This window comes from Cyprinus carpio, chromosome A8, assembly GCF_018340385.1.
Source record: "Cyprinus carpio isolate SPL01 chromosome A8, ASM1834038v1, whole genome shotgun sequence".
NCBI lineage: Eukaryota > Metazoa > Chordata > Actinopteri > Cypriniformes > Cyprinidae > Cyprinus > Cyprinus carpio.
Window position 1 is genome coordinate 26,350,598 of NC_056579.1, and position 11,922 is coordinate 26,362,519.

Genomic DNA, 11,922 nt, shown 5'->3' on the forward strand with positions numbered 1-11,922 from the left:
CCAGAGTTTTGAGAACGGAGCGGACGTGGAGGACTATAATGTAACAAGAGCTCGTTCAAATATTAAATCAGGAGAAGATGTCACAAAACGCATATCTGCGTAGTTGACCCCAAAGGGTTAAGTGTGCAGAAAAACCACACAATAAAGCATTACACATAATCTAACCTTGAGGTCATAAACGCATGTGATTAACATTTCTGCATTTGACATTGAGAGCATCGGCCGTACTTTAGATAGATATCTTTTTGAGATGGAAAAATGCAGTTTTACAAAATGCTAGAAACGTGGCTTTCTAAGGAAAGGGTTGCTATCAAATAGCACACCTAGGTTCCTAACTGATGACGAAGAATTGACAGAGCAGCCATCAAGGCTTAGACAGCGTTCTAGGTCAATTACATGCAGAGCTTTTAGGTCCTATAATTAACACCTCTGTTTTTTCAGAATTTAGCAGTAAAAATTACTCGTCATCCATTGTTTTTTTATATCGACTTATGCATTCCGTTAGTTTTTTCAATTGGTATTTTTCGCCATGGCCGCGATGAAATATAGAGCTGAGTATCATCAGCATAACAGTGAAAGCTAACACCAGTGTTTCCTGATGATATCTCCCAAGGGTAACATGTAAAGCGTGAAGAGTAACGGCCCGAGTACTGAGTCCTGCGGTACTCCATACTGCACTTGTGAACTAATATGATTACCTCTTCATTCACTGCTACGAATTGATGGCGGTCATATAAGTACGAATTTAAAACCATGCTAATGCACTTCCATTAATGCCAACAAAGTGTTCTAGTCTATGCAAAAGAATAGTGTGGTCAATAGTGTCGAACGAGGCACTAAGATCCAATAGCACTAATAGAGAGATACAACCACGCTCAGATGATAAGAGCAGGTCATTTGTAACTCTAAGGAGAGCAGTCCTCAGTACTATGATACGTGTCTAAATCCTGACTGGAAATCCTCACAGATGCCATTTTTCTCTAAGAAGGAATATAATTTGTGAGGATACTACCTTTTTCTAGTATCTTTGAAAGAAAAGGGAGATTCGAGATCTGGGTCTATAAGTAACTAGTTCTTGGGGGTCAAGTTGTGGTTTTTTGATGAGAGGCTTAATAACAGCCAGTTTGAAGGATTTTGGGACATACCCGAATAACAATGAGAATTAATATAGTCAGAAGAGGATCTATGACTTCTGGAAGCACCTCTTTTAGGAGCTTAGATGGAATAGGGTCTAACATACATGTTGTTGGTTTAGATGATTTAACAAGTGTTATACAATTCTTCCTCTCCTATAGTAGAGAAGAGTGGAACTGTTCCTCAGGGGATCTATAGTGCACTGTCTGATGCGATACTCTAGCTGACGGCTGCATGGTTGCAATTTTATAAATCTCTAATAGTATCGACTTTAGAAGTAAGTAGTTCATAAAGTCAGTACTGCTGTGATGTTGAGAAATGTCAACACTTGTTGATGCTTTATTTTTCGTTATTTAGCCACTGTATTGAATAAATACCTGGGGTTATGTTTGTTTTCTTCTAAAAAGAGACGAAAGTAATCAGATTTAGCAGTTTTTAATGCTTTTCTGTAAGATAGGTTACTTTCCCTCCAAGCAGTACAAAATACTTCTAAGTTTGTTTTCCTCCAGCTGCGCTCCATTTTCCGGGCTGCTCTCTTTAGGGTGCGAGTGTGCTCATTACACCACGGTGTCAGACTGTTTTCCTTAACCTTCCTTAAGCGTAACTGTATTTAAAATGCTAGAAAAGAGAGAGTCCATAGTTTCTGTTACATCATCAAGTTGTTCTGAGGTTTTGGATATGCTAAGGAATTGGGATACATCAGGAAGATTACTTACAAAGCAGTCTTTTGTGGTAGAAGTGATGGTTCTACCATACTTGTAACAAGAAGTGGAATTTACAGTTTAAGCTATATGAAGTTTTGCACAAAACTAAATAATGATCTGAGATATCATCGCTTGGCTGCATAATTTCAACACCATCAACATCAATTCCATGTGACAGTATAAAAATCTAGAGCATGATTCGACAATGGGTAGGTCCTGAGACGTGTTGTCCTAACCCCAATAGAGTTCAGAATGTCTATAAATGCTGATCCCAATGCATCTTTTTCATTATCAACATGGATATTAAAATCACCAACAATTAAAACTTTATCTGCAGCCAGCACTAACTCGGATGTAAAATCAGCAAACTCTTTAATAAAGTCTGTATGGTGCCCTGGTGGCCTGTATACAGTAGCCAGTACAAACATCACAGGGAATTTATCATTAACATTTGTTTCTCTGGATAATGTTTAAGCACCAATACTTCAAACGAGTTATACTTGAAACCTGCCCTCTAAGAAATCCTGAAAACATTGTTATAAATTGAAGCAACACCTCCCCCTTTACCTTTTGGACACGGCTCATGTTTATAACAGTAATCTTGAGGGAAAGACTCATTTAAAATAATGTAATCATCAGGTTTTAGCCAGGTTTCTGTCAAACAGAGTGCATCTAGATTATGATCAGTGATCATATTATTTACAAAAAGTGCTTTCGTAGAAAGGGACCTGGTATTCAATAAGCCAAGCTTTATCATTCGGTTTATCCGTATTGCATCTGTTTTTTATTTGTCGAACCTCAATTAAATTGTTGCTCTTAAATTGGTTTGGACGTTTTTTGTATTTTCTAGCCCGGGGAACAGACTCAGTCTCTATAGTGTGATATCTGGGTGAAAGAGTCTCTATGTGCTGAGAATTAACTGACTTCTGTGACGTGAGGCGGCTAGCAGACGGTCGGTTTAGCCAGTCTGTCTGCTTCCTGACCTGGGCCCCAGTTAGTCAAGTACAAACTCTAAGACTATGTGCCATATTTCTAGAAAGAAGAGCGGCACCACCCCAGGAGGGATGAAGACCAGCTCTTTTCAACAGGTCAGGTCTGCCCCAAAAGCTTGTCCAATTGTCTATGAAACCTACTGTTATTCTGCGGGCGGGCACCACTTAGACATCCAGCCATTGAGTGATGACAATCTGCTATGTATCTCATCACCACGGTAAGCAGGGAGGGGACCAGAGCATATTACAGTGTCTGACATCATGCTTGCAAGTTCACAGACCTCTTTAATCATCCCAAAGTGATTATTGGCCGATTGTGATCGGTGGCAGATCAATCGGAGCACCCCTACTTTTTTCCTCAGTCAAAACAAACATGGTAGACTTGTTACTTACTTGTTCAGATGACAATATCTGGTGAAAATTCTTATTTGGGTCATATATTCCAAGATGTAGGCTAGAATGTGTGTTTGTGAAGTACAGTAAATATCCACTCCGTGCGATGACTGACTGCCACACACACATACTCCTCAAAACATTCGATTAATCCGTGCCAGAGCACAACCCATGCAAGGAAGATAATTCGGCACACAGCTGCAATTGCAGGTTTTCAAACAGCGATGGCCACAAAGAGACAAAAATTACTGACTGCAGCTTTAAAGGGGTCATATGATGCAATTTCAGTTTTTCTTTTCTCTTTGGAGTGTTACAAGCTCTTGGTGAATAAAGAAGATCTGTAAAGTTGCAAAGACTAAAGTCTCAAATCCAAAGAGATATTCTTTATAAAAGTTAAGACTCGTCCACACCCTTCTAAAATGCCTCATTTAAACACGCCCCCACATGTCTATGTCATTGTGTGGGAAGATTTGCATAACGCTGCCCAAATGTTCACACAAAGAAAGAAGGCATAAATTTTATTATCGCTGTTGCCACCGCCGCCATGTTGTGGAGACGCTGTTTCATTGTGAAAGCGAAACTACTTTGTTTGGTGTTCCAAAAGAGGACAAAACTAGAAATCAGTGGTTGAGTTGTATTTCAACACTGTTCCAGTTTACAGTTCAACCCAAATATTCATTTTATGGAGGACTGTTTCCTGATCCTGGGAGAGAAGACTACAATTCTGGCTGTTCTGACTCACAGTCTGTAAGTAGGTTTACATATGTAAAGGATTTGCCACTGATGATTCAAATGCGAGTTCTGAGCAGTGTAGAGTAGCGCTTGTTGTTTGTCGTTTCTCAGATCATCAATGCAACGCAACACATAAAAAGACAGTATAAGTCATTATAATCAGTAATTATGTCCCCACTGGATGGAACAAATGGCTCGTTTCTAATGGGTTTTATTATTATTGTCTTATCTCACCAGTATTCTGACCGGGACACGCATCACAGTTTGCTGAGGGGAGTAACATTTCTGTCACACGCTTTTGGCATTCAGCCAATCACAATGCACTGGATAGCTGGCCAATCAGAGCACAACTAGCTTTTCAGACCGATGAGCTTTGTAAAAAACGATGCATTTCAGAATGCGGGGCATAGAGGAGAAACAATAATGTACATTATATGGAAAATAATGTGTTTTTTGAACCTTAAACCGCATACAAATATTTTCATTACACCAAATAATGTTCTTTTTAGCAACATCATATGACCCCTTTAAGTTCACCTCCTCTCATATATATTTCATACATAGATATGAAGGTTACTTAATACTTAATATTAAAGGAGTAGGTCACTTCCAGAATGAAAATTTTGCCATCATTTACTCACCCTCCACTTCGTTCAAAACCTGTGAGTTTCTTTCTTCTGTGGAACACAAAACAAGATATTTTGAAGAATGCTACAGATGATGGTCACAGTTGACTTCCATAGTATTTTTTTTCTTATTATTAAAGTCAATGGTGCCCATCAACTCGTACAGGTTTGGAACAAGTGGAGGGTGAGTAAATGATGAAAGAATTCTGGAAGTGAACTACTTAAGAGTTATTATATCAAAGTTTTGACATGCTGCTATCATGTTTGTAGCATGTTTTCAGCACATTATAGCATGTCCTAAGCTAGGATTGTTTTTGGTGATAGATAAATATACAGATACAACACGCTGTAAGAATTATTGTACGGAAGTTTTGGCCACTTCAAAGAAAGTCTATGGAATTTTTTTTTTTTTTTTTTTTAGATTTGAAAGATAGCATACAGAATAGAGCATACAGTCATAACATTCTGAAGGTCTGGGTTGAGTTTGGTGATCATAGCTTTAAAGTTCTAGGGGTTATTCTCAGAAGAACTAGAAGACACAAATAGTAGATCAGTAAGTTGGATTTGTCAAGTGAATGTTTCTATGATGCGCAGCTGTATTTTCAGCATCATTACTCCAGTCTTCAGTGTCACATGATCTTCAGAAATTATTCTAATATGCTGATTTGCTGCTCAAGAAACATTTTTGATTAGTATCAATGTTGAAAACAGTTTGTGCTGCCCAATTTTTTTTGGGAAACTGTGTTGCATTTTATTTTTCAGGATTCTTTTGTTACAGATAAATAATGTATGATATTTTGTGATGAGAAAATTATGAAATACAAACAACACAGTGATGATCCAGTGATAAAATCTACGATGGTCTAGCCAAGATTACATATAGTAGTATTTCTCACATGGTAGTTGTGGTGAGATAATCACTACTGATGCCTTGCTATGTTGGTCTGTTATCTGTGTTTTGTGTCATATCCACAGTTCAAGTTCTCATATATGAGTGCATAAAAGTGAGACAGTGCATGTGTTCACCTCAAAAAGATCTTGAGATAACATGAGCAAAACCTTGTGCTTGCTGCACAGCTCTTTTCCTGTCATTCACTGCTTGTGGCAGTCTTTGAAGCTGAATTCATGAACCTGTAGAACTGCTGACTGACACAAAAGTCTTTCCGATGTACATATTACTAAGTGCACAAACATGTCATTATTATGCAGGAACCCTTGCATGCTTAATGCAAACTACTGTTTGATTTCACTGTTGTTCTATATGTTTATGGATATATTGTCCATATCTGTTTTGTACTAGTTTGGAATGGCATATTGCAGTATGTAGATTGTATAGATTGCATATATTAATAGAACACCTGGATGACCTTTATTGTTTATATGCAGCATACATTGACTCTGTCTCAAATGGAACCCTAAGCCCTTGTGGTCCTCCTCTGAGTCCACACTTTCAAGACATAATGCCACTTTGACTGTCAGGTAGAAGTCTGCTGCAGAGATCAGCAAAAGTGAACACTGAAGGCACATAGTGGCCACAAAGGGGGGCGTTCACAAGCAACATTCTCAAAACTAAAATCAATCATGAATGTGACACCCTATGGTCTTCGGGACTTACCGTGCACGTGGCAGCCATTGTAAGTCAATAAGACCGCAAGTGTGCATGAAGTGTGCCATTAGAAACAGGGCCATTCATTTTTCTTTGTAAACATCAGGGGTGTCCAATCCTGCTTCTGGAGCTTCAACCCAAATCAAACACACCTGAACCAGCTAACAAAGGTCTTTACCTCCTATTTCCAGTGTGAATTAACTGGAAGAGCTATTACTTTTTGGATTAATTAAGTCAAGTAAAGTTTATTTATATAGCTAGGGCTTTATACAGATTGCTTCAAATTGCTATCATATGCACAGGCTGGTAGAAGAACATGCACTGACACGTGTTCATACAGATAAAACCTGGAAACCAGGAGTTAGGTCTATATCCATATTATAAAATCTGACCAAATGTGCAGAGAGGCCCAGCCGGCTGCCATATAAATGTCTTCCAAAGTCACACCCTTAGATAACACTAACACAGAGGTGATGGAGAAGACCCAAGAGAACCTAAGGTGGCACTTAGTTGTTTTGCTTAATGCACACAGATGCACCTATGCCAAATCAGACCCGCAGTTTGAAAATGCAACTTTTATTCTCTGGGGCCACGAATCTTATCACACCTATTGGAGAGAAGAAAGGAAGCTGCTAAAGAACTGAGATCAGCTGGTGCCAAGTAAGGTGGAGAGCTCCAAAGAGTCGTGGTATATTCTCCACCATATGGTAGAGCATAATTGTAAAAACAGGTTCTTCCAGGACTCACATTAGGTCCATCACTGCTGGCAGTGTTTCTCTACGTTTCATATAACCGAGGTGAGGCTATTCCATGATAACATGCCCTTACTCTTAATTTTTTATGTGGAAATCGGCCATTTGTCCAGCCCTATTGGTCTACATTGGGCATAATTACTTGTGGTGACTTATATAATACCAAGGACTCTGCTCGCTTCAAGAATTAAGAAATAAGTTTTGTTTACCAGCATCATCATATTTGGTCTTTTTTCAGTTACGCTCTGCTCTCAAGGCCTATGGAGTTCCCTGGGCATCCCCCATTTCCTCTCATCCTATGTGTGATTGGATTGCACCATTCCCTTGGGCAGCCATCTGTTTCTTTAATATATAGTAAACTCAATGATCACACTGCAAAGCCTCTTTCTATTAAACATATATGGAATCGTGAATTAACAGATTTTGACTTATCGGTCGACTGGGAGAGGGTGTGGTCTAATCTAATCTTAACTTCTAAAAACATGGCTCATCGTCTTATCCATTTCAAAGTCATCCATAGAGCATGCATAACTCCTTACAAGAGGTTCAAAATGAAACTGCAATCGACCTATAACTGTCATATCAATAACACTGTATCATCAGGTACTTTTCTCCACGTTTTGGGAATGTCCAGTTGTTGTCAACCTATGGACTCATGTGAATTCTGTTTAATTCTTTTTACTACAAATTGATTACACGTTTAATCCAGGTTTATGTCTTCTCAATGACGATTCTAACTCCTGTTTAAGTTCATTAAAGAAAATAATGTTGTTTTTTTTTTTTGGTTCTTAAAGGTGGAAAGAAGACAATAATACAAAACTGGTTTACTCCGCCAAGTGCATAAACAGTTTGGATTCATAGCCTCCTTAAGGACAGTAACCTGTGAATGTACAACAGCACAAATTAACAAGGCTAAACCTAGTACCATTGATGCATGTCAATGTTTTTCTTCCGACAGTTTGGACTATATAAAGGAATTACCTTTTTTTTTTTCCTCTTTCAGATTGTAAATTATTGACAATATGTCTGTTGCTTCCCCTTCTCTGTTTGTTTGTTTGTTTGAATGGATGATATTTGGTTAATATAAAGACAATAAAAAGTTGTCACAAAGTCAAAAAATGTATAAAAAATAACATGCCATTACTCTGATTCCAGTGGAGGGTTTTAAAGCCAGAGCAACATCCTGATGTGTATCGATGGAAGATGTTTCATTTTGGCATGACGTGCACCCCATGTTGTGCCACATACACCCTGCAAAGGCATGTCATGGATCACAGCTAGCCTGGGTACAAGGTCAGGGAAGTCACTGAAAATTCATTCAATGTTGACAATTGTCTACACTAGGGATCTCAAACTCCACTCCTTGAGAGCTATCAGTCTGCAGTTCCAACCTTGCTCCAACCCACCTCCCTGTAATTATCAAGCAACCTTGAACAACCCTGGGTTGGGGCTGGAACTGAAATATGCAGGAAGGTAGCTCTCCTGGAGCAGGGCTGAAGACCTCTGGTCTACACAGCCTTACCTCCAAGGAAGAGGCCAAAGACTTGGTTGACCAGCTTTGTTCACTCCTATCCTTTGGCAGCTTTGAACTGTGGCTATGGGCCATCAATTGTACATCAGCAATTACTCACCTCCACCTGTCAGTCTGACCCTCTGTGCTACACTCATTGAACACTGTTCCACCATGATAATGTGCAACATTTACTGTGTACTGACAAGCCAATATGACTCAGTGATATCATCCCTTATACTACAAGAGCAAAGATACTGGTGCAGTGCCTGTGGGATAAGAGACATGACTGGGGTGACTCACAGTTACTAGAGGACCTACTCACTTTGTGGTCTGCATAGGAGAAAGAGTTCAGTGGACTAGATGAGATATCTCTGCCGATATGTTACTCCAGCTTGCAAATGGATCACCCATCCTTTAGACATGAGTCACATGTCTGTTCTGATCCAGCAGAACAGGCATACGTTTCAATGGCCTACCTTCTGTCAGAAAACAAAGAAGGTCAAGTGGAAGTTGCGTCTTTCCAAGCCAAGTCATGTCAAGTCAAGGAACCTTTATTTATATAGTGCTTCATACAATACAGATTGTGTCAAAGCAGCTTTACAGTATTAAACAGGAAAATAGTGTGTCAATAATGCAAACAAAGTTAAATTCTGCTGTAAAGCAGCTCTAAAAAGAAGAGTTAAAGTCAGTTCATCGTTGACTGAATCATCATCCAGCTCAGCTGAGTTATCTTTCAGTAGTGTCTGTAAGTGTCCCCAACTAAGCAAGCCAAAGGTGACAGTGTTAATGAACCAAAACTCCATTGATGACAGGAATGGAGAAAAAACCTTGGGAGAAACCAGAGTCAGTCAGGGGGCCAGCTCTCCTCTGGCCAGACGAAATTAGCATGATTTGGTTTAAATCCAGGCTGCAACACAAACCAGGTTGTGGACCTGCATCACTCGGAACATCCATCCGGTACCTCAAAGTAGGGAGCTGTGGTAGTCAAGCTGCCACCAGATATCTGGCCTGAACAACCCCCATTATCTCTTGAAGATCAAAGCAGTGAGTTAAGCCAGTCTGTTTTCTATTGGTCAGTAACTGTAACCACACCTATGCCAAATCCTCCTTCAGTCAAGTTTTCCCCTTAATCCAAGTCTTCTGAGGTAAGGCAAACCAGAATTGGGCACAAGCAGAATGGCTTCACTCTCTCCCGAACTTGACACTGCTACAGGACTCATTAAAGTAGGAAGCCACTTGCATCATTGTAATATGCTGGAAGTGGATGCTGTACATCCAACTGTCCTTGACCCTTAGAGTCCTGTCACCAGACTAATCATCAGGTATTATGATGAGAGACTGCACCACCCTGGCTCAGAGATATTGTTTGCCAAAATAAGACAGACATACTGTATATCAAGAGGCTGTGAAGCTGTCTACTGACACCAATGCCAGTGTGTGGAGTGCAGAAAATGGAGGGGCCACCCAGAAGTTTCTTTAATGGCTGACTTATCACTTACCAGACAGAGGTACTTCAGACCAGTCTTCTACTCAATGGGCATGGACTGTTTCAGCCACCTTTCAAATTAAGATTTGAAGGAGAAGAGATAAATCATAATATTCAAGTGCATGAACATCAGGGCAGCCTATCTTGACACTCTTACTAGGATTCACTCATACTGATATAGAGGGAAACTGTATTGACCAGTTGCTGTGTGACCAGGGCACCAACTTCACAAATTGAGTGAATCCTTTGCTGCTCTGCAGTAAGTACTACAAAGTCACCTCACCAGCCAGCAGGTCAAGTTTGTCTACAACACATCTCACTTCAGCGGTTACTGGGAGAGGAAGATCCCCTCGATCAAAGCAGCCCTACAAAGTGACCATCAAGGCCCAGACTGTTACAGAGGAGGTACTGAGAACAGTCTTGATTGAAGTTGAAGGTATCCTCAATTCAAAGCTCCTTGGGTATACCTCCTCGGGTATAGCTGACCTTAGTCTGATAACCTGGGTATTACCTACCCAGTCTCCAAGCTCGCCAGAAGTGGAAGACAGAAAAGAGGACACTAGAGATCAGTGATGTGGTCATGATTGTTGATCCCTTTGGCCAGTGGGGAAGGTCAGCAAGGTGTTCCCATTCGCATGGGCAGCCAGTTTGGACATTGAAAGTAGGACTCACACATGAGTTGTGACTTGATCCATTCAGCTCCCATCCTTACCTGAGGATAATTGATGTCAGAATGCAAACCTTTTGTTATATAAGAGAATACTGTCACAGAATTCTAGGACGCCTGCACAAAAGGCCCTGATGTTCTTTGAATGTCCTGGATCAATCTGACCAATAAGAGTGCACAGTGTACCGCAGCATCCCGTGCTGAGGCAGTAAACAGATTGAAAATAAAAAGCAGATGCAGTGTGCATGTGAGAGTGGACCAGCTTCACTCTAACTAGTCCAACGATGCTTGATTGCCATTAAGTTCGATGTATGTTAGGTTACTGTGTATGTACACGTGTAGTGATTGATTAAGTATATGTATTTTTTTATTTTTTTTTTTATTTTAAATGATTTTTTACCGTTTCTGTTATAACATTAGCCGATTAATGTCACGCTATACGCTACTTTTAGCATAATTCTAGGTAGTTCTATGTTCTTTTTCAATGTGAGATGTTTATGTATTGTATACTGTGTTATTATTGTATGTACATGCTATTTTGGAGATTATCAACATGTGGTGATCAGCCATTTTTCACATTTGTTACAGCCGCTAAAGCGCAATTAAGTGGCGTTCACATATTAGTAGTGCCCTCTTGTGGAGATGTAAAGAATAATCACCCAACACTGTTTAGTAATACTTTGTTAATATCCTCTTTTCCCCCTAATTTTTTTTTTAATTGCTGAAGGTAATGACTGAAAGGTAGTTTGACCAACAGCATGTAGGCATTGTACATAATCAACCAATCATGGTGTGTCAGAGCAATGCAAAATGTATGAGGACTGTAGATAGACTGTCAACAGGAAAACAAAACCAAAACCCTGGAAATCCAGCCAGGACATATTCATGAATAAGAGGATGGATGGTCACCCTACTTTTCGATGTAAAACATACTTTTTTAACGTTACTAAGTAATTACTTTTTCAAAAGAATTACCTACCCTGCTGAAAAAAAAACAAAAAAAAAACATTAAAACCAATGCAATTCCCATTATAACCAGTCATTTGCATTTTTGCCTTTTGGACTGAATATACTGTATATGTATCCCTACAATTTGGAATGTTAATTATAATTAGCATGTCTAAATACCAAGTGAGTGACAGGAATGTAGGAATGCATCCCATGAGCCAGCTGTGAATTCAGTGATGTTCGTCAGATATAATGGTGGTGACTTTGATTTTTGTATTATTTAAGAGCATCTCTAACATCAATGAGATCAGATTAGTCATAATTAGTCTCTGGCGGATAATTAAAATGTCACGTCAGACAGACTCCCAA